At 33.7% G+C, this 23034-nt stretch overlaps 1 long non-coding RNA gene and 1 pseudogene across 1 annotated transcript; one reads left to right on the top strand and one right to left on the bottom strand.

Moving 5' to 3' along the window:
- Window positions 1–3401: 3401 nt before the first annotated feature.
- LOC139775284 (uncharacterized) lies at window positions 3402–21924 on the bottom strand. The gene is made up of 3 exons (XR_011718788.1): window positions 21625–21924; window positions 17786–17834; window positions 3402–3622 (listed from the first exon to the last, which is right to left on the bottom strand). It is a non-coding gene; the product is annotated as an uncharacterized lncRNA (long non-coding RNA).
- Window positions 11114–15972, top strand: LOC139775270 (uncharacterized; annotated as a pseudogene).
- Window positions 21925–23034: the final 1110 nt, after the last annotated feature.

The raw sequence follows: 23034 nt of genomic DNA, 5'->3' as shown, positions 1-23034 counted from the left end.
AATAACCTTCCATGCATGCGCCGGTACGAACGTATTTCTTAACGTTCACCTGACGCGAGGGATAGCGAAAAAGGCCGAAATAACGATCGTATCCAAGCACGGAAATGCGGTATATAACACCGTAAAGTATCGAATATTTAATAAAATCAGAGTTACGAACAAATTTTTCAGAATATATAATTTTCCGTCTTGCGTATTCCAATTAATAACGAATTACGATAATTCAAATTACAAAATTAAGATTACATTTTTCAAAATTATTACGAATTTTGTATCTCATAATTTTGAAAAATATAATCGTAATTTTATTATTTTAATTTTCAGGTAGATGTCAAATTTTGCAAGCAAGAAGCTATTATTTGAGCGTTTATTCGAACCTTCACATTTATGTGAAATTTATAATAATTAACGATAATTTTTAAAATGCGAAATTCTATAGATAAAGAATAAACACCGTATTATTATCTTAATCGTCTTCTGTCAATTTCGTATAATATATCCGGCATTAGTATTACAGATTCAAATTTATTACAATTTTCCTTATAATTCCTTATTACAATAATTTTCTTATAAATCTATATATATAAAATAGAATGTCTGTATGTATGTATGTATGTATGTATGTTCTTTATACACTCTTAAACTATTCGACCGAATTTTTACCAAAAGTATATAAAATAGGGGTAGAATTTTCCGGGGAGTCTTATAGAGTGTATAGTTTTTCGCTACCGATCTTTTTGGGAACCGGTATCCGAAATTTTTCCAATTTTTCGGGAAATAATTGACCGAATCTTAAAGAATCTATCTATATATATAAAATAGAATGTCTGTATGTATGTATGTATGTATGTATGTATGTATGTATGTATGTATGTTCTTTATACACTCTTAAACTATTCGACCGAATTTTTACCAAAAGTATATAAAATAGGGGTAGAATTATCCGGGGAGTGTTATAGAGTGTATAGTTTTTCGCTACCGATCTTTTTGGGAACCGGTATCCGAAATTTTTCCAATTTTTCGGGAAATAATTGACCAAATCTTAAAGAATTGTATATAAAACAGGGGTAGAATTTCCCGGGGAGTGCCATAAAGTGTATAATTTTTTATTACCGATTTTTTGGGAAACCGGTATCAGAAATTTTTTCAATTTTTCGGGAAATAATTGACCGAATCTTAAAGAATTGTATATAAAACAGGGGTAGAATTTTCCGGGGAGTGCTATAAACTGTATAGTTTTTCGTTACCGATCTTTTTGGGAATCGGTATCCGAACTGATAAAGGAATTTTTTTCGATTATGGATATTGAAACACAAATAAAGTCGTTTGAAGAAAAACGACTCCCGGGCGAAGCCCGGGTAACCAGCTAGTATTACATATAATTAAGTAATATGATATAATATTACATACTTTTAATATACTCTTTATAGAATTACATATTATGTAATAAATTTAAGATTTATTACATAATATCTATGAATGGTAATATAACAATTAAATAATATTATATAATATTACTTTGCTATAACATATTTGAAATTTACTAAAATTTAATTTATTACATTTTATCCTATATAATTAACAGTACGAGTTACAATCCCTCCGTGTTCCTACCTACCCGAAGTAATATCTCTATACATGTATTCCCTGCCTATCCATATTTCTATATGTTCATATTCCTACCTAATATTTCATATTCCTACCATATTTCTATTTGCCTAACGCGTTATTCCTGCCTACCCGAATTTATTAGTTTATTTAGTTTTATTATTATTAGTTTATTTAAATTATCAATATTAATTAGTCGCGACCGCGATTACCCGAAATTAAAGAAGTAAAGATTTTAAAAGGGAGTTTAAAAGATTTTAAGTTTGCGATTAATTGAGATTAAGTTGAAGACGTCACTTTCCCGTCTCCAATTACGCGTACACATGTGCAAAAAATATTACCCTATAATACCTGTATGCACATTATACACTAAATTGGTGGTGTTCAACACCAACCTACCTTGTGTAGATCTTCTCTCCTTTGACTAGTTTGACCATTTCATGGCCAAATCCATTCTGGCAAAGCCAGAGACAAGAAGAAAGAATACTCCTTCTGTTGCTGCCTGATCATAGATGGCAGATGATCGTAATGATTTTACGCTTTTTCCCACGATGCGCGAAACACGACCGCGTCGCGAAGGGCCATTTGTAACAAAATCTACTTATTATCGTATATACTATAATTTACGCAAGTGATTATTTTCTCGATTAAGAACAAAAAAGATTTTAATTAGTTAGAAGCTGTTAATTTGGAAAAAAAACCTTTTAATCAACCGCGTATAATCCGAATAAATTCGACTACATTTTACGAATAATAGAAACTTGAATTTAAATCTGATATAAGCATGCAGGACTTAAGGGGATCCTATATACCGACAATTACAGTCAAAGCTCGTTCTTTGAAACGGCTTTATAGATCGCAAAATCCTTTTACAGGAGTAAAGTATAGGTACTAATGAAGAGTGGGATTATAAAAAATTAGTAATAATTGAAAAAAATGTAAAAATGCTGTCACCTCATTTTCTAATATAAACAGTTGTATAAGTAATATGTACGAAATGAAATGTTCCCACTCTTCAGAAGACGTGCACAAACAATAACGTACCTTTGAAATTGAGATTGAAAGCCTGGAATAAAAATGAGAGCTTCGAAGAAATTATAACCTATAACCATGTCTATCCTTGTCTATCATCATTGTCTATACAAGGACAGATATAGAATTTGGTCGGTAATACAGACGGCTTTAGGATCCCCTTAAATAATAAAAATGCAAAATGTAAATGAATAACAATATTGACTAACGCGAACTGAAAAAATGTAAGGCCCATTTTCTTTCGATATCGTTTCGCATATCGAGTCTCACCTCAAAAGGGTGAAAAATAAAAGAATTAATGATGCACTGAGAAAAAAAAATTGTTAAACTGACTAAACGCGTTTAGTTCATTATCATTTGTTTACTTGAAATATTTAGATGTTTAAGTGAAATATACGTCAGTAGTATTAACTAATTCACCTAATTTAAAAGAACAATATGATTTTGTTGACACATTTAATTTAGTGAACTAAATAACTTATTATCTTAACCAATTTATAGTTAATTCAAATATGCGATATGGCTGAAGAAAATACGTACTAAAATAAATAAATTGGATCAAATAAAAAATATTTCTATTTATTTAAAATACTCATCTGTATTAGGTGGAATAATTATTGCCATACCCGAATGAAATATTTAGCTACTGTACAAAAACAATTAATTACATATAAGCACAAATTATGTTATGAGGAAAAATAATTTAGTCACTTTGATGAACATTTTGCTGCATAAACACAATATTTAGTTAATAGACCTGATTCAATAAAATGTATTTATTGTCAATTCCATTACACCATACTTTCCGCGGAAATAAATAACTTATTATGTTAAACAAATAACATAGTTAAACAGATCAAGTGAAATGTTCATGTTATTGTCCATCGTATGTACACTAAGAAAAAAAAGTTAAATAAAAAAAAAATTGGTTTTATCCAACTATATGCGGCGGTCACGGGCTGTCAAGCAAATATTTGTTACTCTGCAAAAATATGGTGTGTCAGTAAATACAATATTTAATTTATATTAAAAGAAATATTTAATTGGTTTAACAAGATTAAATTATATTTAAATACATATAAAATCAATTGTACAACTTTGTTTATTTAATTAAATGACAGTTAATTTAATATATTTTAATTATATACATAATTACACAAAACAGATATTAATTTCATTCAAATAAATAAATTATTTATTAAACAATATTTAATGTAATATAAACTATAAAATAATTATTGTATTGACTGTCGCGAATATAAAATTAAAGAAAATCAAGATTTGTTTTCTTTATATCAATATAATATCTTATTTCAAATATATATTGAGTTTCAGAAACAACATATATTTTAAAATTAGTCAAATATAAGATTGGATCAAGTAAATATTTTCTTTGTATTATTATACATATTTTTTATTTAATAGGTATAATATTAACTTAATCTTACAAAGTATTTTGTTAGTTATTACGAATGTTTAACTGAATAAATTAAGGAATTATTGCTACACTGAGAAAAAAAATTGTTAATTTAAAAAAATATTTAATCTGATACGTTCAACTAAACATTTTAGTTAATTGACTAAACATTAGTTGTTTCAACAATTTATTTAGTTTCTTTAATCAAGAATTAATTAATTCAACTAATGTTTAGTTAACTAACTAAAATGTTTAGTTGAACGTATTGGACTAAATATTCTTTGGGATTAACAAATTTTTTTCTTAGTGTATTAATCTAAAATTTAACTTCAATTATCAATATTATGTCTATATAATTTTATACTTTTTTGAGGAAAATAACTGTTTCTTCTAATTAAATCAATATATTTTTTTATTTAGTACATATTTATTATTTCTTACATTGTTATTCTCGAATTTGGAGACACTCTGTATACAAATATACATAAAATAAAAACCTTTACATTATATGTTTAAAACTAAATTTCATATTTTAATATTATTTTAATAATTTTTATGCCGAACAAAAAAAAATTACGTACAAGAAATGTAATTATTTCCATCTGCCATAACATGTATATTATTAGGAACCAAAGAAATTAATTTTGTATGAGCAATGCAACCCCATACTTCTGTTCGTGTGACTTCAAATGCATGTATGTGTTGCGAAAATCTTAAGGTTTTTACATTTTGATAAATATAATAAACATAATGATCATTATTTATTATTATGTATTGAATGTGACCAAAGAAAGGAAATATGCCATCAGTGTCTACTTGTACGATCATACCAGGTTTATACACGATTCCATTAATATTTAGCCACGATACAGGAAAATATTTTTCATTGATATCCCCAGATAGTGCATTTTTAAAATTGTTATAATTGTCTAATTGTGTCAGTGTATTCTTTAGAACAATACCAACAGAGAAACGATTTTCGAAACCTTTAATTTTAATTAATCGATAGCTGGTTGAAGTTTGGAACGTTCCTGGAGCGATATTTTAAAACCGACTTGTTCCATTTCCCCTTTCGCACAGAGTTAGTTCTAAGCGTCAGACAAACAACAAAAAATAGTAGGAGCGAATACACGCGTCGGAAGGCACCCTTACACACGATAAACTACCCTTCAGACCACTAAAAAAATTCTTGCGTCTCTAAAACCGATTTGTTCCATTTCCCCTTTCGCATAGAGTTAGTTCTAAGCGTCAGACAAACAACAAAAAATAGTAGGAGCGAATACACGCGTCGGAAGGCACCCTTACGCACGATAAACTACCCTTCAGATCACTAAAAAAATTCTTGCGTCTCTAAAACCGATTTGTTCCATTTCCCCTTTCGCACAGAGTTAGTTCTAAGCGTCAGACAAACAACAAAAAATAGTAGGAGCGAATACACGCGTCGGAAGGCACCCTTACGCACGATAAACGGAATGCATCATTCACCCCTTTTGCGGCGTTCAAGAAGGTGCCTTAGAATGGACTTTCGAGCAAGCTGCCGGTAATTCTTGAATATTTCTCGTGGTTCAAGACAGACAGAGAGAGAGAGAGAGAGAGAGAGATGTATCGAATATACTGTCTAATTATAATAGGGGAGACCGGGGCAAAGTCGGACCCGGGGCAGAGTCGTTTTTGCAATTATCTCGAAATCTATATGTTGTGTGAACTCGCCATTAATACTGTAAGCGCGGTTTATGGTGCCAACGTGACCAACGGAGTTTAGTGAGCTTACGTGCCATGTTGTGATTCTTATCGAAGCAAACGTGTTTTCGCAGGTCGAAAGTAAAATTTCTTCCGCGTCGAAAGTTTGTAATATCTTAAGTATTATTGTCTCTCCGAATTTCAAAGTAAGTGATTCTAAAGAGTAATGCATGCTGAACACGAATCCAGTGCAGTTTTTTTATTTTCATTGATTTCTATTATTTTATAAGCGACCAAACCTAAAACTTGTGTTCGGGGCGAAGTCGTTTCCAAGCCAAAACGAAGTCAAGAAAGCTAAATAATATGTGCTGCGTATGCTCGGAGATAATAGAAAACAGAGCCGATGAAAAACAGTGCATTTCGTGCAGGCGTAAGGCACACAACGCGTGCGTGCGCTCGTCAGACTCTGTTTTTACATGCTTTAACTGTTAGCGAAAAAAATCGATTTTCTTGAAATTATTTTCCGCTTTCCATTTTTCTACTAAAAAACAATGAATAAAGTGTATTCTATTATTTTTTATGATCAATTATGTGTCTTTATTTAAAATCCAATCCGAGAATGAAGACACGACTCCGCCCCGGGAATTTTGACTTTTCGATTTTTGCACCTTTGTTGTTTTTACTCTATACCGGTTGAACAAAGCGACGTAGACCAAAAGTGCCTATATAAATTTTGTAGTCAAGGGTTCACTCTTTACACACAATGGTATACTATATTTCACTAAAATGATTTATTTTGTTGTTAAAAATCGGCACCGAAAAAAAAGTCGACTTCGCCCCGGTCTCCCCTACATAAAATGTTCATTTTTGCTTAATTTATTCTATTGCATTTATTATTCTATTCAAATCAATGTGTCATAAGAAATACAAATAGAATATTTTTCTATTTTTTTACAGATTTATTTCACATATTTCATCCCACGGCCGAAAACCTTTACTCCATAGCATACATTTGTATTTTGCATCTGGGTTCTTCCAATTTGTCGTATCATTATATTTCTTTGTAAGACATAATTGATGCACCCAACGTCGATATGTATTGCACATAACTAGAGGTATTTTGCGGTTACTAAAACAATACTGACAAATATCTTCCATATATTCCATATATACAATTGGATGATTTAAATAAGGATTCAGCTACTACGTTCCTATACTCGACTGGTTTAAAGTTTGTATCGAATCCTTGATTGCGTATTATACTCATCATATAGTACATTACATATATGCCACAGTTATATGTATCATTTTGAACAGGTCTATCATTTAATATTATTTCGCGCCATGATTTATCACATACTATGTGTTTACTATTTATGTCTAACAAGGAGCTTTCCTTCATGTAACTTTTGAATGCTGTAACTGCTCGTTCTTTATCAGGACTGTCCAAAAATTTAGGATCTAAATGTAGAATAGTATGTTTGTTAAAATCAATTATTAAAAGGCACCAATGTGAATTATACATATAAGGAAGTAACATTGTTCCGCTAATAGGATTTATATTATACATACGCCATTGTGCGTTCTTAGACCTTTTATAGAAATCTCCTATCATGTAGTATATAATTCGTAGGAACATATACAAAATTATCAGAAGTATTATTTAATAACGATATTGTAAAGCAATCAATAATTTTGCCATCAATCCAATTTTTATCCTTTAAGGTATAAAATTCTTCTCCGCTAAGATTATATAGATCAAATCCTATTACTGGTGCATTTGTTAGCGATCCGTATTGCCCAATTGTTAATGTAGGATCAGATGACTGCATATAATAGTTGACATCGAGAAATAACCCCTTGGCAAGTGCATTTGCGTGAGTCGAACTTTCGCTTAAATTTAATTCTGATAGATCTAATGTTTCTGAATTTTTGTTTGCTATGGGCGTACTTGTATCTGGTTTGTACTTTTTACTTATGCGCCCTAATAAGCGGCCTTCGAAATGGCTATACAAAGGCTTTCACTTTCTTTGCCACGTTTCTTCTATTAATATATTATTTATATTCTGTATATTGTGACATTGAATATTACGCTTTCTGCGTTTTAAAGGAATATTTAATTTTAGTTCTGCACACATTTGTTTATTATACTCTTTCATTTTTTTAACGAAACGTCCAACTTTCTTTAAAACATATTTTTTCACAATATTAAAATAACCCTCAATATTTTGTCTTGTTGAACCACAAGAAATATTCAAGAATTACCGGCAGCTTGCTCGAAAGTCCATTCTAAGGCACCTTCTTGAACGCCGCAAAAGGGGTGAATGGTGCATTCTGTTTATCGTGCGTAAGGGTGCCTTCCGACGCGTGTATTCGCTACTATTTTTTGTTGTTTGTCTGACGCTTAGAACTAACTCTGTGCGAAAGGGGAAATGGAACAAATCGGTTTTAAAAAATCGCTCCAGGAACGTTCCAAACTTCAACCAGCTTTAATCGATATGTTAATTTTAGTTGATGTTTCAATGTTAAAGTATATAAGTATATAAGTATGAAGGATTTCGCCGTGATGTTACTACTTTAGCGTTTTGCTTTATTTCTTTGTGTTTAGCTTCAAAACGCATGCAAGATAGATATTTTAAAGGACCCATTTTCATTATTATTCGTGGATAATGTATCAAATAATGGTGTTTAGGCTTTAATTTTTCTTCAAAAAGATGTAAATATAATTGATGGTGTTCTGAAATTAGTGTCTTGAGCAGTTCACAAGTTTCTCTCGTTATTATTGGTGCCTCTATTATACATATAATTTCTTTTAAAATTATATACAGTTCCCAGAATTTATTTTTGACAGGTATCAAATCACCTATAATTAAACCCAGAAATTTAACTAAAGTAGACATTTCTGATGCTGAAGTCAAAAGATGTTTATTGTTTAACGATGCTTTACTTACAATAGGCGGAATGTTTTCATTATTGCTAACAGGATAATCAAAGAACCGTATTCTATCGTACAGAATGTCTAAAGAAAATAACTTTTCCGTATATACAAAGTTACGTAAAATTTGAATAATTTTATATCGACAGATCCCTTCGTAAATATCATGCATAACGTCAAAACATATATTTTCAATGACATGAAAATTCGAAATTGTATTTAAAATACATTCCTCTTGGATACCATGATCGTTTGTAGCACAATCAGTGGCATAATTTAAACAAGTTCTTAATATTTCAGACTCTTCTGATACCTGATTTTGTAAAGTGGTTTTATCAGCCAAACAGGCTCTGCATGAATATTGCGAATTAAAACTTTTTGAAAACCCAAAAATTGTATGGAGTCCTAAATTATCTCCTACAATTGCTGTTAACGCAAAATATACTTTTTGATGTTTATTATTTATGTTAATAATTAAACCATTTGTTTCTAAGTCTTTGATTTGATTCATTAGATTACAAAATATAATTTTGTTTCCAAACTGTAAATGATCCTTCGTATCATGCAATTGAAGCAAAAAGATATTTTCTAAAATGCTTGAATATTCGTTTGGAATACCTGGAATAGTACAATAAATGGCACCAATTTTATGTATTCCACTATGTGATCCAAGAGGATTATTAATTTCGAAGTCATCGAAATATAATAAAAGAGGCAAAACTAATTTTTCTGCAAATTGTGTGTGTTTCGATATGTTTCCATACTTCACCATGAATAATAGAAGTGAATACGTTGCTACATTTATTTTCGGACATATGTGTCATTATCATCTGAAAGACATGTGGCAACTGTAAAAATTTTGTTAGAAGAGATTTTATGGGAACAATTTGTAAAACTCGATTAACTAAACCTATGCTTCGATGCATTTGTATACGTTTCGGATTTAACATTACGGCAATATCAATAGATTGTGGCATAATAAGATATCCATGTCGTATAAAATACTGCAATGTTTTATATTCGGTTTTAAATTCAGCAAAAGCGTTTTGTAGAATTATGCACATATCTTTGAAGTCTGATGGTACATTCCGTTCCTTCTCTTGACATTCATATTTATGTTTAATAATGTCTATAGTTGATTTATAAAGATTATCTGCATATTGTATTATTTCATGTGCAAGTGATCGTGATAACGTAATATCAGAATATAATTTCGAAACAAATAAAGCAGCCCTCTTTGTAACTATATCATCAAATTGTTCTAATGTCATTAATGAATCAACAATTAATTGTTCACAAGTTTTCGCTGTTAAGAATTCCTCAGAATCAGTGTATGTTTTAACCTAATCTGTTTTAACGTTATCTGATTTAAAAATGTCGTGACATAAAATATTATCATAACATAAATCAGATTTAGGTTCAATAGAACAATTATTATTTTCATTATGCTTTTTTAAATGTCGTTTAAATGAATATGTATTGGTAAAGTTACGAGTGCAATTTTTCTGCTTACATATAAAAGTAGACGATGATGAACTATGTGCCAATTTTATATGTGCTATAACAAAATTGATTGTTGCTGAATTAGCAGCACAAAATGGACACTCATACATGTTATGATAGAAATTTTACAATAAGATTATATCAGATTATAAGAAATAATAATTATATATTTTTTTATATAGTGTTGAGTTTGATGTGGAACTGCATTCTGTTAAATTATATTCTGTTAGTTTTTTGTAGTCCCGTATTTTATTTATGTATTTGTCAACAGGTTTGCCATGAGATATTATGATTTCTTGTGTGTTATTTCTTGAATACTATTTAGCTGAAGGTGGAACGTAGCAAGTGCTTTCTACATGTTTCGGTTGGAAATAGTTCTTCAATCTCCTTAGACAACGAAGAATCTTCATTTGTCAAAGGCCTAAAAAAATCACGTGTTTTACATATGTTAATAGTATACCTACATATCAATAAGTACATCACACATTTACAATTATATTACACATTTATAGTAATATAAATATTACTTTTTTTTAGTATTATTATATTATATTATTTTTATAAAGAAACATACCCATAAATTTTATTTAAAATTTCAGATAAGATGAGATCTACAATAGTACTTCGGCACCTTCTGTTTAATGTTTTTTTCCTTTCGTATGATTTTAAAATAGCATGACCTTGTGTAGTCAACTTTAAAATATTTTTAACGGATGGTCGCTGTAATTTTCTGAATACTGATGATCCAACGGAACAATTATTTTTATCAACTAAATTTTCATCATTATCTCTTTCATTATTGATCTCTTCATCAGATGAAGTATATGTAATATTATGCTTAGTATTTGACTTATTGTAAGTCAAGAAGGTGCCGAAGTACTATTGTAGATCTTATCTCATCTGAAATTTTAAATAAAATTCGTGGGTACGTTTCTTTTATAAACATAATATATTATAATAATGTTTTTGAAAAAAGTACTATTTATATTACTATAAATATGTAATATAATTGTAAATGTGTAACATACTAATTAATATGATTATTAATATATGTAAAAATCGTAATTTTTTTAGCCCTTTGAAAAATGAAGATTTTTATTCGTTATCTAAAGAGATTGAAGAACTGTTTCCAACCGAAACATGGAGCACTTACTATATTCCACCTATACCTAAAAAGTATTCAAGAAATAACAAATCAATAACATCTCGCGGCAAACTTGTTGACAAATACAGAAATAAGATACGGGACTATAGGAAACTAACAGGATACAATTTAACTGATTTAACAGAATATACTTCTACATCGACTTCAACATATAACAGTGAAATAGAAGGTACATATCTGATATGTTTTTCAAATATTAAAATATCCAAATATTTACTTGTTCATATTTATATTATGTAAGATTACCACATATTAATAACAAAGATAACGCTCTCAATAACGATAAATAAACAAAACCATGCAAATGAGAGCTCGTTCGCGACGATGGTCGGGCGACAGTAATAAAAAATTACAAATTGAATAAAATATATATAATAATAACGTAAACGTTTCGGTCCCTGCTTTGGACCCTCTTCAGTACAAGTAGATGGTCGCGTGAGATGCAGTGGTTACAGGTAGTAAAAAATGCAGTTAAATTCCGCTACAATTATGCGAGAGTGGATATCGCATCCTCAACGTGACTGCTACCTAATTCCATACAAAGAAACAAATTAAACAAATATATATAGTCATACCTTAAAAAGAGAATCGCGGCAATTACCAGTCAAGTTGATAAGATATACGACACCATGTCGCCGTGTAATTCCTATAAACGTCAAAACGTCCTTATCCGGACGGGCGCAAGAGTCTTTGATGGTGTTATTTATAAGCTAATAAGCAGACCTTTGGCTCTCCTATGAGTTCCCCATTGTCCCCTGCGATTGCAGATTTGGTGCTGGTAGATCTCGAAATCAGAGCGCTTGAGCGCCTACCTATCGTTGTGCCGATCTATTTTAGATATATTGATGATGTCTTGATGTCTATTCCGAGGTCCTTGGTTAAAACTGTCCTGGAAGTGTTTAATTCCTTCCACCACAGACTACAATTTACTGTGGAGGTGGGACTGAATAGAATCAATTTTTTAGATACCACCGTTATTATTAATAACGGGATTATTGAGTTTGATTGGTATCACAAACTCACGTTCTCGGGACGTTATTTAAGTTTTTTCTCTCACCACCCTGATTGTCAGAAGATCGGCACGATCATAGGTATGGTGGACAGAGCGTTTATATTATCCCACCCGAGATATCAACAAAAAAACATTAAAATGCTTATTGATATTTTGCTGGCCAACGGATATCCGTTGGAACTCGTTTTTAAGATTGTTAATAAAATAATTACTAAATTGATTAACGAGCAACAGAGGGATATCGTGATGGATGCTCACATTTCTGATGGCACGGTTAAAGATCGTTTCTTCGTCATCCCTTATATGAAGAAAATCACTAACAACTTAGTTAACACAGTAAAAAAATTTAATCTCCGGACTGCAATTGTTGGCTTGAATAAATTAAATTGGATTATCAGACCTTTGAAAGACAAGCTACAGAACAACTTTTTGAGCGGAGTTGTCTATAAAATATGCTGTCAGCTCAGTAGAAATCCGAGGGACCTTTCTGTTGTGTCACAACATCGGTTGGAGGGACATGAGTTTGATTGGGACAATATTTTAATTTTAGATCGCGAGAGATCTTACTTAAGGAGAAGCATTTCGGAGATGTTTTATATCAAGCGCCAAAGTAACGGCATTAACTTACAGGAGGACACGGCGGGACTTATTGTTAGTAATGATTACATGCCTGTTATTGAGGGACTTCCACACTGTTGATTTCTTTTCTTATTTTGTTTTATTTATGCCATCCCGATGCCTCATGATATTTCGTCATTGTAACTCTTGCGCCCGTCCGGATAAGGACGTTTTAACGTTCATAGGAATTACACGGCGACATGGTGTCGTATATCTTATCAACTTGACTGTCTGGTAATTGCCGCGATTCTCTTTTTAAGGTATGACTATATATATTTGTTTAATTTGTTTCTTTGTATGGAATTAGGTAGCAGTCACGTTGAGGATGCGATATCCACTCTCGCATAATTGTAGCGGAATTTAACTGCATTTTTTACTACCTGTAACCACTGCATCTCACGCGACCATCTACTTGTACTGAAGAGGGTCCAAAGCAGAGACCGAAACGTTTACGTTATTATTATATATATTTTATTCAATTTGTAATTTTTTATTACTGTCGTCCGACCATCGTCGCGAACGAGCTCTCATTTGCCTGGTTTTGTTTATTTACCACATATTAACATATTCTCTCTTTCTTTCTTACATGCATGCACACACATATGCACATATACATGCATACGTACATACACACGCGGGCACACATCCATAGATAGACAAACAGAAAGACAGAGAGAGAAAGAGAGAGAGAGAGAGAGAGAGAGAGAGAGAGGAGAGAGAGAGAGAGAGAGAGGGAGAGGGAGAGGGAGAGGGAGAGGGAGAGGGAGAGGGGAGAGAGTGGAGAGAGGAGAGAGGAGAGAGGGAGAGAGGGAGAGAGGGGAGAGAGGGAGAGAGGGAGAGAGGGAGAGGAGGGAGAGAGAGGGGAGACCCCGAGAGGGGAGAGAGGGAGCGAGAGGGAGAGATGGAGGGAAGGGGAGAAGGGGGAGAAGAGAGGGAGAGAGAGGGAGAGAGAGGGAGAGGAGAGGGAGAGAGAGGGAGCGAGAGGGAGAGAGAGGGAGAGAGGAGGGAGAGAGAGGGAGAGATAGGAGAGGAGAGGGAGGAGAGGGAGAGAGAGGGAGATGAGAGGGAGACGGGTGGTTGAGAGGCGAGAGAGAGGAGAGAGAGAGGAGAGAGAGGAGAGAGAGAGAGAGAGAGAGAGGAGAGAGAGAGAGAGAAGAGAGAGAGAGAGAGAGAGAGAGAGAGAGAGAGAGAGAGAGAGAGAGAGAGAGAGAGAGAGAGAGAGAGAGAGAGAGAGAGAGAGAGAGAGAGAGAGAGAGAGAGAGAGAGAGAATCAAAAGCATAAATATGGTTTATTTATTTGTATAGATGATGATACAATTCGTGACAGCGTATCTTGGCTTCAAGATAATTCATCACCATGGTCATTAGTAGAAAATCATTGGAAAGTTACTTCAGCATATAGACAGAATAAAATTCAATCTTCTGAAAATAAGAACATAGCTGAAATTTTCTCTCAGTGGCCAGTTTTAAACCATCCTTCAGCATACACTTTGATTGATGAAGATTTTAAATTTCTGAATTTAACATCAGAAGATTGCATAAATAATTGGTTTCAATTTTTTTCCAACATTTAAGAAGTTTGTTTTCTTAAAGACGATAAAGTAATAAATGAGTTACGTTCTGTGATGGAAACGGATAATTTGAAAGATGGTAAGTTTACAAAAATAATATCTTATATGTATGTCAGTATGTATGCCTTTCTCTGCATATATGTGTATATAGTTTGCATTAAATTATTTTTATATTTTTATTTTTACATAGATGCTAAAGTTGGTTGTAGTACAAATTCTGTTATTGTCTCATATGGTACCTCCCAAAGGAAGATTTCGTTTAAAAAATGACCATTACAAATCATCTATAAGTGAATGCAAAAACAGCATTATATTGCATGCAAAGGTATTGAATGTTATATATTTATATGTGAATTATTATATTATATATTACATGTTATATATTATATATTAATTAATATATATTGTACCTATATTATATTAATATATAATGTATATTAATTATTTAGATATTATTTTAATTTATACTAATATAAGAAATAAATAACAATTAATATATAGAATATATATTAATAAATAGAAATAATTAACAATTAATTTTTAGGTACCTGGAGATATAAGTCGCATTCAAGAAGAAAAAGTAAAAAAAGCACGTCGTTTAGGATTGACAATACAGCCATACATAATAGTTGTTGGTCCTACTCTTGAAGAAGTTAATGGATTTTACGTTTCTGTTGATAAGGTATTATATTAAGTTTTAACGGCATTAGCGGCGCTTGATTTATGTTTTAAAATCTTCCATGTATTTGATTTAATGTATCCGCCTGAAAGTGAACACATCTGGTATATCATTCAGGTTTGCCTATATAAGTTTTCAACAAAGTATGACAAACAAATTTCGTATGTAATGCCAATTGTCAAGGCTTTGGAAACACTTAATACTACGAAAGATTAATTACATTATTTTAAACGTACGAAAATTGTTACACTATGAATATCTTATTATGCCACAATCTATTGATATTGCTGTAATGTTAAATTCGAAATACGTATAAAATGCATAGAAGTATAGGTTTAGTTAACCGAGTTTTACAACTTATTCCCATAAATTTTCGTTTAATAAAATTTTTACAGTTGCCAAATGTCTTTCAGATAATAATGACATATATGCGAAAATAAATGTACCAACGTATTAACTTCTATTATTCATAGTGATAAGTATGGAAACATATAAAAAAACAGTTTGCCTCTTTTATTTTATTTCGATGACTTTGAAATTAATTATTCTTTTGTATCCTCGGATAATTATCAACACAAAATGGACATTTATACATGTTATAAAACTAATGTTTCTACTTTCTACTGTACGGTATTACTATTATAATAATATTAATAGATTGCTCATACAAAATTAATTTCTTCGGCTCTTAATAATATACATGTTATGGCAGATGGAAACAATTACATTTCTTGTACGTAATTTTTTTTATTTTTGTTCGGTATAAAAATAATATTAAAATATGGAATTTAGTTTTAAACATATAATGTAAAGGTTTTTATTTTATGTATATTTGTATACAGAGTGTCTCCAAATTCGAGAATAACAAGACTACAGTATAAAAATTCGTGAAAAATTGAGTAATAAAAATGAATGCCATTCTTTATTCCAAATAATTTTCGAAATGTAAAGATTTTAAGTTGGCCAGGGTATGTTTAAAAAGTCACCTGTTTATGAGTCGAGTTTATGTGCACTAATGTCATGCTTATTTTCACCAACGTCGTTCAACTTGAACCTTAGTTCAATTCACTCTTTATTTATTTCTACACTGAGAAAAAAAAATCGTTGATTCAAAGAAATATTATTTGATTCAACTAAATGCAGCGGTCACGGGCTGTCAAGCTAACATTTGTTAATTCAAAAAATATTATATAAAATAAAATAAAATATTTCTTGATATTACTCACGTATATTTGATTTAAATATATTAATATTTACATTAAACAAATCACTACAACTAAACGAGTTTAGTCAAATTAACAACATTTTTTTCTCAGTGTAAGGGAGACTGTTAGAAAGAGACAAGAGTGAATTGAACTAAGATTCAAGTTAAACGACGTTGGTGAAAAAGGGCATTAATGATGGACGTCATGATCTACGAACGGGCAATTGTCTAAAATGTAGTCTGTGATTGACCAGCTTTTTCTTATATCTCAAAACTATTGCTTGGAATAAAAAATAGCAAATATTTCTATTATTTAATTTCTTGCTTATTTACGGCAATTTTATTGTTGAATTTCTCGAATTTAGAGACACCTTATATGTATATGTAACCATAAGATTATTATAAGATTATTTTTGATACAGATTATTTTTAATTGGAATATAAGATTTGATAGAAATTTTTTTAAATTAGATTATAAGATTATTGATATAGATTATTTTATTAAATTATAAGATTATTAATATTAATTAACATATAAAACTATTATAATATAAATAATATATAAGACAGATAAAATATATGATAGACAACGTTTTATTTTGTTTGTAACAAGAAAAGATATATATAAATAATAAATATAAGTGATTAATATAGGTATATATGAGTATGTAATAAATAAGAAATATGTATTAAATATAAATAAATATTGATTTAAATTACAAGAAATAGTTATTTTCCTAAAGAATATGTATAATTATATAGACATAATATTAATACATTCAAATTAAGTATCTGATTAATGCCAATAATTTAATAATTGCTTCAATTAAACATTCGCGATAAGTAAGAAAATATTTTGTAAGAAGAAGAAGTTAATATTGTGTTACAAGTAAAATATATATTAAATAATACAAAGGAAATATTTGCTCGAACCAATCTTGTATTTAATCTATTTGAAAATATATGTTGTTTCTGGAACTCTGTAATTGGAATAAGATATTATATATATAATTGTTTCAATTAAACATTTGCGATAAGTAAGAAAATATTTTGTAAGAAGAAGTTAATATTGTTAAGAGTGAATTATATATAAAATAATACAAAACAAATATTTACTTCATCCAATCTGACATTTAATCAATTTCAAAATATATGTTGTTCCTGAAACTCAATATATAATTAAATGTTAAATCCTAATCTGACCCAGTCACTCTATTTTAAGGCAACAAATCTATGAAACGTAATATATGTAATAATTTATTGTAATAACACTAATAACTTGACATAGCGTCTCTGCAATATATTTGACGTAATTGTCATAAATCCGTTACCTTAATCATAAAATTTTAATCATCACTCACCGACCGATGCGCAACAGCGGAGTTATTCTGCAACGTCGCTACGATGATTCTGTAACAAACAAATATAAAATCCGAATTAAAGCAGGGCACAAAAGAGAGAGACGGTCAATATTTCAAAAAATGATTACAGTATTGGGCCGATTGTAAAACCCTATATGGGAAAAAAGCATCACGATTAAAAATTTTGAACGCATTTTAGTTTATCACATATTCTACTATAGAAGAAACTGCTCATTTTAAAAGTGATTACAACTTTAAATTTCAAAGTATAGACTGATGTATATATAGATATCGATTTTAGATTACACTGTGAGGATAAAGATTAAAAAAACATTCGGTAATAATAACCAATGGTTGCTGTGATGACAACGGGAGTTAACAATAGCTAATGATGACAGAAACGAGGAAATCCGCTGGATGGTAACGTCGGTCAGATTTTACGCCCATACGTGCTTTCCACGAATGCCACCGACTAATGAGTCATCATCATCGGGTATCAGCTAGCATGATACTCGATGCGTGTCATGCATCCTTCGCGAGTCAGAGAACCAGACGGCATTAATTGAGAATAAAGAACAAAAAGAAAAGTCGGTCGAATAATTTCCGCGTTCTCTCTCTCTCTCGTTATTTTACCATTGTTGCTTACTGCATACGATGTAAACCAACGAATAAAACTGTTGGCTTAAAACATTCTACCGTTTCTTTAGGAATAATAATATTATATGTACTATATTGTGGACACAAATTTGTCCAGGGATACAACTGAAAGTCTTATAAGATAAATTACAATGATGATGAGAATATTCAATTTCGTTTTCCATTATTTGACAATATTTCAAATGACCCGACGACACGAGTGACACGACAAACTAAAAAATTCGACGAGAACAACTCTCTCAAGGTCTTCGAGTCAAGATATCGCAACATTTTACGTCACTGTCCATTTCCGTTCATTCATCAGTGATGTTAATAACGTTTCGCGAATATCTTTGTCCGATATCGGGCAGTCATATTTTGATTCAATCGATACGTTTCCTGCTTTCAGGAAGAACACGGAGGAGTAACAGGAGTGCTTCGCGTATATTCGGTGTCGTCAACGATATACCATTGACAGGTCGTGGCTCGGCACAACGATAGAGCGTTACCGTTATCAATTAAAGCGTGAATCTTGCGCGAATTTCGAAGCCGGCCTCCGGGGCACAATGCCACAGTTGTACCGTGACAATGCGCCCGAATATTCGCGACAAGTGCAATCTGCAATCGCGGCGCATTTATGTGACGAATTTCGTTGCATTGTACCAACGGCACCGTGGCCACGATTAATCTTTTCATACGGACGCGATGTTCGTTTCAGCTCGGAACGATGCCCGCCGCGTTAATCCATTGAAGCCGTTGACTGACGAAATAATGGAACGCGCGAATTTTTCGCCCCGTACGCTTTCGACATTCTTCTTCCACGAAATATATTGTAAAATAATCACCGTCGAAGGTGCCGTCGCGAATATTTCGACACGAGGCTCGTCATTTCGAAACACGCTGCAGCGAGTCGAGATAACGCGGTTTTCATTGAAACATCATGGGAAAGCTCTTCAATAGACGCGCAATTGCCAGCCGGGGATTTAAACCGACCGTGTGGATGTGTGGATTCAATGAATTCGACTTTCGAATGCACTGCAAACGTACGAGCCTCTTGAAAATCAAACCGACGATCAATTCCACGAAATACGAGAAAAAGAAAAGATCGACGCGGTTACGAAGCAATCGCGTGCTCTGGTAAAATCACGAAAATTACAAAAAAATCGTCGGTCGCGGTCCAGTTGGCTCCCGGGAGGATGCCACGCTCGTGTACGCCACGCCGATCGTAACGCGGCGGCCGTGAATGAACGTAGACGTCATCCTCGCGCGTCTACAACACCCGGGGCGACCTACGGCGAGGCAGACGCCGATTCCGGTCCCGATCCCGGTCACCGACGGCACGGCCGGTGAGAATACGTTCTCCATTCAACGGCGCGTCGCCAATAAGTGACAAGGTCGGCCATAGTCGCCATGGACCCGGGCGCGACGCACCGGCTCGACGACGACGACGACGAAAACGGCCACCGTGTATATTCAGTACCGCGGGATACAACCGACGGCGACGACGAGATCGGGGGGTTCTTTCGGCGAGAGTGCGTGCCTCGCGAACACCTGTCAGCTCGGACGCCGAGGCGGACGGACCGCCTGTCATCCGCCGGCTTTCCGTATCCCGGTTACGCCTTCTAGCCGACGGAGCCGTGTTCCTCTACTCTCTTGGCCGCGCGACCGTGACGGGAGACCGGAGCACCGTGCCCGGTGCCGCCGCCGAGTGACACGCACCGTAAAAGTCACACGCGCTAGGGCGTGAGTTACGCGTGTATCGACGGCGTCGATAACGGCGACGACGAGGACGACACGCGTGACGCGTATGTCGACGGTGCAGCTCCGGTTATCTGGTGCACCAAAGGCATCGTGTACATGTACGCGGAGAGAGGGGAGAGAGGGGAGAGAGGGGGAGAGAGGGGAGAGAGGGGAGAGAGGGGAGAGAGAGGGGAGAGAGGGGAGAGAGGGGAGAGGGAGAGAGAGAGAGAGAGAGAGAGAGAGAGAGAGAGAGAGAGAGAGAGAGAGAGAGAGAGAGAGAGAGAGAGAGAGAGAGAGAGAGAGAGAGAGAGAGAGAGAGAGAGAGAGAGAGAGAGAGAGAGAGAGAGAGAGAGAGAGAGAGAGAGAGAGAGAGAGAGAGAGAGAGAGAGAGAGAGAGAGAGAGAGAGAGAGAGAGAAGAGACAGAGACAGAGACAGAGACAGAGACAGAGACAGAGACAGAGACAGAGACAGAGAGACAGAGACAGAGACAGAGACAGAGACAGAGACAGAGACAGAGACAGAGACAGAGACAGAGACAGAGACAGAGACAGAGACAGAGACAGAGACAGAGACAGAGACAGAGACAGAGACAGAGACAGAGACAGAGACAGAGACAGAGACAGAGACAGAGACAGAGACAGAGACAGAGACAGAGACAGAGACAGAGACAGAGACAGAGACAGAGACAGAGACAGAGACAGAGACAGAGACAGAGACAGAGACAGAGACAGAGACAGAGACAGAGACAGAGACAGAGACAGAGACAGAGACAGAGACAGAGACAGAGACAGAGACAGAGACAGAGACAGAGACAGAGACAGAGACAGAGACAGAGACAGAGACAGAGACAGAGACAGAGACAGAGACAGAGACAGAGACAGAGACAGAGACAGAGACAGAGACAGAGACAGAGACAGAGAGACGAGACAGAGACAGAGACAGAGACAGAGACAGAGACAGAGACAGAGACAGAGACAGAGACAGAGACAGAGACAGAGACAGAGACAGAGACAGAGACAGAGACAGAGACAGAGACAGAGACAGAGACAGAGACAGAGACAGAGACAGAGACAGAGACAGAGACAGAGACAGAGACAGAGACAGAGACAGAGACAGAGAGACAGAGACAGAGACAGAGACAGAGACAGAGACAGAGACAGAGACAGAGACAGAGACAGAGACAGAGACAGAGACAGAGACAGAGACAGAGACAGAGACAGAGACAGAGACAGAGACAGAGACAGAGACAGAGACAGAGACAGAGACAGAGACAGAGACAGAGACAGAGACAGAGACAGAGACAGAGACAGAGACGAGACAGAGACAGAGACAGAGAGAGAGAGAGAGAGAGAGAGAGAGAGAGAGAGAGAGAGAGAGAGAGAGAGAGAGAGAGAGAGAGAGAGAGAGAGAGAGAGAGAGAGAGAGAGAGAGAGAGAGAGTAGTTTCGACCGGATTCACTCACTGCGACAAGGGCCGCTAATCTATCCTTGGTCTTGGTCATGATGAAGGGCGACGAGGAGTTGCGAGTCAGCAAGCGGTGTACGGAGCGGCGTGTCTAGCGGGTAATCCCATTCACGGTTTTATCCATGTACGACGTGCACGTCCACTAAAAAACTAAAGGAAACGACGAACGCACTGGCACCGCGAGAGAGGCACGATCGTAAAATCGATACACTCGCGAACTCGCCTGCTTCTGCAGTGCAGCAATGCCATCCCGACGCGGCGCGCACGCGCCGAGACGTCAACTTCGTTTCGCGGGTGCGGACGCCGCGCGACGCGGCGCCCCGCGAACCGTCATCGCCCGTGTGGTGTGTGGCGAGGAACACGAGAGGACAGGGACACGACTAGAATTTCTGGGCCCTTATGTCATATTTATACTCGTTACGTTCGGCGATAAGCGCCAATCCTTTTTGCATTCTATAATATAATATGTTGCTATCTTATTTAAATTATATAGTTCGTTATTATCTAAAATAAGTATTAATGAACTTTATAACATTCCGGGAAAAAATTTTTCATATATAATTATACATAAAGGATGATGTGTATAATCTCTGTTCATATACCTATAAAAAAATGTTGAGAAGAATAATTGAAAAATAATTAGGAAAATAACTTTTACATTGTTTTTTTTTATAAAATTGCGATTAGATTATACAGTATTCCGTATATAATCATATATTTATATTTTATGTACAAATATTACATTTTATACATATATATAATTATATAGACAATTATATAGACAATTTTTTCTCATTTCCTCAAACTTTATTTTTTTGTAAAATAACAATGTAAAAAATATTCTTTACATTTTTTAAAATTTTTGTTTTGATTAATTTTCTTGTATATATGAACAAAAATTATACATAAGGAAAAGGAAACATACACAGTAGGCACGCGTATAACAGGTACGTTCCGTATTATATGAATCTATGTTATACGAGTCACATATATAGATAGATTATACATATTTGGATTATGTATAAATATAGAAATAAATATTTATAAAAGATGTAAAAGTTTATTGTGAAAAGTATAAAATAAATATTAAAGATATAAACGTAAAATATTTTTTATTTCACTTTAAAACAAACAGTTATTAAAATTTTTCCGTTGTGTTATACGAATCTGTCCCATGGAGAACAGAAAAGTCAAAATGATGTCAAAATGATATCAAAATATGATCAAATTTTAGTTAGTCAAAATGACGTCAAATTGCATAAACTTTTGATGTTTTCTTGACGTCATATCTATGTCATGATGACATAATTTTGACGTTCCTTTGACTATTCAGAATTATTGATATAATAGAGAAATCAAGACAGTAATTAATAAACGTCATATTTGACTGTTTATGATACATTTATTG

Source organism: Temnothorax nylanderi, unplaced genomic scaffold, assembly GCF_030848795.1.
Source record: "Temnothorax nylanderi isolate EJ_2023f unplaced genomic scaffold, tnyl_v1.0 TNYL_tig0095_pilon, whole genome shotgun sequence".
NCBI lineage: Eukaryota > Metazoa > Arthropoda > Insecta > Hymenoptera > Formicidae > Temnothorax > Temnothorax nylanderi.
The sequence above is the reverse complement of the archived record's forward strand: the minus strand, read 5'-3'. Positions and strand labels throughout refer to the sequence as shown.